This window comes from Alosa sapidissima, chromosome 6 (assembly GCF_018492685.1).
Source record: "Alosa sapidissima isolate fAloSap1 chromosome 6, fAloSap1.pri, whole genome shotgun sequence".
Taxonomy (NCBI): domain Eukaryota; kingdom Metazoa; phylum Chordata; class Actinopteri; order Clupeiformes; family Clupeidae; genus Alosa; species Alosa sapidissima.
The window spans coordinates 10292747-10297567 of record NC_055962.1 but is presented as its reverse complement, the minus strand read 5'-3'; the positions used below and the strand labels follow the sequence as shown (position 1 = coordinate 10297567).

Genomic DNA, 4821 nt, shown 5'->3' with positions numbered 1-4821 from the left:
TCCTATAAAACGTTATGGATGTGACATGGCCATGGAACTTGTTGACTTATAAACAAGAGCCTTACAAACTTAAGGAGCTGTGCTCTTAAGGCAAGTTGAGCATACACATTGCTCTACCATTCCCTTGTCAATCTGGAATTTGTCAAATGATAACAATTTGAGTCAACAAACCTTGAGTCCATTTATCCCTTATTTAAATATGTATAATATAGAAACACACCATATGCACACCATATTTGTGATGTAAAAGAGTGTAATTTTCCATCAAATTCAATCAGAACAGTTACAAACAATAAAATAAAGACCTAAATGAACATTTTAACAACAATTCTATTTGTTTGTGCACAACTTTTTTTTTCCATGGTAAGGATGACCTTTGCATGGAAATGTCCTTTGCTACATAACTTGTGGGGTCATGGTTATGCTATTACTGTAAAGTATTTTAAACAAGTGGCAACTCATACTCATATAAACTCAACATTTTTGTCTAATGTAAGGAAGGGCATGCACAACTGGTGTGTCTGTGTTTTGCTGAATAGGCCTAATATATAAAAAAAAAAATATATATATATATATATATATATATATATATATGTGTGTGTGTGTGTGTGTGTTGTGTGTGTGTGTGTGTGTGTGTGTGTGTGTGTGTATGTGTGTTTTAAATACAGTTAACTGATAAATAATTGACCTAAATCATACAGTAATTTATATATTAATTTAGATCTCACTTTAAAAAATGTCAGTATTACGTCTCTCCATGTTTTTTTATCTATCCATTCTTTGAGTTTACCAAATACTTAAATAGTAAATGATATAATTTATCCTGACACAACTGAATATAATTTCTTGTCGGAAATTCGGTGGAAATTTGCTAGGTCTGTCAGTGGGCTATTTTGAGTTTTGTGAAACAGCACCTACAGATAACCACAGAAGCCAGCTTGATATGGGGCAGGAAGTCAGCATTGCATCTCACCAGTGTCACTCAGCCAAGGTGCAACACAACTAATAACAACATATCAGCCTGCGAAAGTATGCAGAGTCACTTTACAGTGTTGTACAAACAACACAAATACAAAACACAAAAACCTCACACGTGAGGGAGAAATCGCAGATAAGCCGGTGCTTCATACTGAACTGTATGTCAACACTGAATCTTTTTTTTATTCAGTAGATTCATGGTTACCTGACATTACATTATCAAAGTTATCAAAGTTACATCAAAGTTATTATCAAAGTAATATCACTTTGCGATGAGCCAGGTTAAAGCTCTTGGCTGTTTTAGAATCGTAAGGGGATCATGATAAATGGAGAACGCATAAAGTAACTCAACTCAAAGCAAGCTGCATTTCAGCGCTGATGGAAAACTACCAGAAACTGAGGTGAAGTGACTCCTAGAGTCATGGGAAATGTTAAGCATGCACAGGTAAATATAGAACGTGTTCTAATTACACGTGAACTCCACTGCCCCCGCCTGTGACCGCAGGACAGGTCATTTTCATGTTTCCTGCTAGCACCCATGTGCCATTTCCCATAATGGAATTTCCAGTATTTTATGCTCTCTGAAAAGGTGTAAAATCAAAAAGTGGCCTTTGTTAGCTCTGTTAGCGACTAAAATTACTCAAACTGTTTACATATGGTTGCTATGAAGAAAAAGATGATATAGAAATGCCTTATCTGTGATGCTGTCACCTGCGCTATTCCATAACTGCTTAAGAGGTATACTTTTGTGTGAAAACTGGACATGATATCATTTGTCATTTAACATATCCATTAAACATATCCATCAAAATGAAATACTTTGACATGTTTGTGTGATTTAGTCTATATGCAGTCTGTGTCTCACCTGCCGGTCCTATTGCTCTGAGCCACACTGTGTGAAGTAAACCATACTATATAGTAAACCATAAACCATACCATAGAGCACTAGTGCCAGTGAGGTGTCTTTTCTGAGGTAAATCACAAACTCTGCTTGTGGAATGAATCAGAAGCCATGCATGTTCTGTTCTTCTGACAAGTTCTTTGTCTGAACTTTTCTCACAAGTCTGTTCCATCAGAGGCCTGCTTTTCCTCATACACAGCACCTGATCAGTCAGCATTAGTCATTAACATGCATGACTGCAACTTAACATTAACTATGCATGCATTAGTCAATATGATCACCCAGACAAAGCCATGCCTAAAATCAAGTCTTTAGCACCTAATAAACTGGCAGACAAGCACATTTATTGACATGAGTACTCAGCAAAGTCATGCACGGGATTTGTCTGATACTTTCTCACGACACACCACACATATTTTGCTTGTGCACTGAGTGGGGTAGACGGCACTTTCAGAATGTATCAACACTGAATCACTTTTTTTTAAATAAGCAGCATGCAAGCATGGTGATGGTTACCAAATGTATTTTCTCAGCTATTGTCAACTACAGTCAGCTAAATACTTTGTCTAGTAGCCTCTGCATCATACACAGTCATGTCAATAGTTTGTAATGTGCAACGTTTTGGAGGATGCAAGCTTGGGTTGGGGGCTGATGTGCAGGATGTCACAGAACTGAGACCACAAACCACAGCGAAGCGCACAGTGTTCTTTTTTTTCTTTTTTTTCTTTTGGTCATGTTCCATGATTAGGTCAGCGTGCAGGCAAGCCTACTGCATGCAGTGGGTGGACCCACCTTAACTCATTTCTAGATCTGAATTAAAGGACATCATAAGCCATTGTCACAGGTATTGTCATATCATTTCGCCTGTCCAGACTAAAACTCGACCATGAAGGACTACAAGCTTACCGTAGCCTGCATCCTGCTCTTCACATTTTGCACTGTGGTGCTTAGTCAAAGTGAGTGAGTCCCTTGATCTTATCTACCCAGCCTTACTTGCTGATTGTCACTTAAACCGCAGGATAATTGCTAGTCTCTTCCAATTAATGCGACAAATTCTATGAACCAATTCTATTAATAGGACTGGCACTTATCCATTTGATCTAGTATTTCACTTAAACCTGCATTAAATGCTGCACTACGTTTTGCTAGTTTAATGGATGTACTGTATGACTCATCTTCTGCATGATATGTGTAATGTAATGTAATTGTTTAATTATTATCATTTCATCATTACAGATGGTATTTTTCCAGAGAAATGTTGTTTTAGGTACTACAACAAACCCATTCCTCCTAGAAGTGTTAAGCGTATCCTGGCAACCTCCCCTCAATGCATCAAGTCAGGGTTCCTGTAAGTGTCTTTAACTACTTTCTATGTGTTTGCTGTCTGCATATATCACTGTGGAATCATTCAGCCAGTGCTTCTGGGTTTCAGTCATGTCTTGTTGCAACGTTCCATTCTAGGGTCATCACAAAGAAACGAGGACTGCCACTGTGTGTCAACCCAGACGACCCAACGGTCAGCAAACTGATGTCTCAATTCTACTTTCCTGACGCTCAGTATCCCTGATGCTCAACCCAACAAATAATATCAGTGCTTTAAGTCCTTATAGACACTGTGCCTGAATTTAGGTGTGGAGCAGGCTGCTTATTTGAAAATAGATGATTATATATGAAGACGTTGAATGACTTGCATTAAGCACTAGATATCATATTATATATGAAGACGTAGAAATATACCTTAATAATAATAATAATATAAGCACTGGATATCATATTAAGCTTCGTCATATACCTTATAGCTCATGGCCAGCCAAATTCCTGCATGACTTTTGCCTTTCATGTAGTTTTTTATTTCCTTCTGATTTCATTTCTCTGTTTTTATTTCATTACATCTTTCATTCTCTTTATATGTTTTAGACATTTGTATCCACTTCTTTCAATAAATACGAGATTCCCACTGTTTTTGTGAACTGATTGATTTTGCATCACAGGGTTTCATGACTTTCAGAGTTTGCAATTTGATTGAGGGCTGATCAGGTTGCCTACTCACCTGAAGCAGGGTTTGCGGACAACATTGAAAAGGCTGGTTTGTGGGTGTTAGCCGCCTTTCTCTCACAAGATGAATATTAGTCATTCTAAGTCATTCGCAGAGGCGTCTTGAGCTGCAGTTGTACATTGTGTTGTAGCAGCTCGGCACCTTGTTGCCCCCTTGTCAATTCAACACACACATCAATTGTCAACACACTGAGTACACATTTAGTGCTAAAGCAGTACCCAGATTATTATTATTTAAAAAAAGGTTTTGTGGTCGTGTATGGTACAACAGAGTTACATAAAAGGTGTTCGAGGCGTGCTTTGACAATGACATTCTCCATTGCAGACGTCTATGGCAAGCCAATTGAGCATTTATTCAGATATCTTGATATCAGGCATAATTGTCATGTACATGCAAGCCATTTCTGTCCACTAGTTAACTAGTGAGCCATTTCTGTGTGAACTAGTTAACTAGTGACAGCCAAAATGCTCACTAGTTAACTAGTAAGGCCCAAATTCTCTCTAGTTAACTAGTTCATATGTTTCATATCTTACTAGTTAACTAGTAATGCTCAGCATGTTCACTAGTTAACTAGTGGACACTGAAATGTGCACTAGTTAACTAGTTTAAAGACTTCTATATTTTACTAGTCAACTAGTAAGGTACAAAAATGTTTACTAGCTGACTACTGAATGTCAAATTCCCACTTGTTAACTTCTATGTAATTTGGCCAGCCGCTTGATCTTCTGATCTTGATATCAGGCCAACATGCAAGCCATTTTTGTCAACTAGTTAACTAGTGAGCCATGTTTGTGCACACTAGTTAACTAGTGACAGGATAAATGCCCACTATTTAAACACATATTAGCTTCACTAGTTAACTAGTGAGAGCCAGAAATGTCCACTA

General features: G+C 37.7%; 1 long non-coding RNA gene across 1 annotated transcript; it reads left to right on the top strand.

Moving 5' to 3' along the window:
* Window positions 1-2641: 2641 nt before the first annotated feature.
* LOC121711105 lies at window positions 2642-3839 on the top strand. Its single transcript, XR_006032241.1, has 3 exons — window positions 2642-2835; window positions 3116-3227; window positions 3341-3839. It is a non-coding gene; the product is annotated as an uncharacterized LOC121711105 (long non-coding RNA).
* The last annotated feature ends 982 nt before the right edge of the window (window positions 3840-4821 follow it).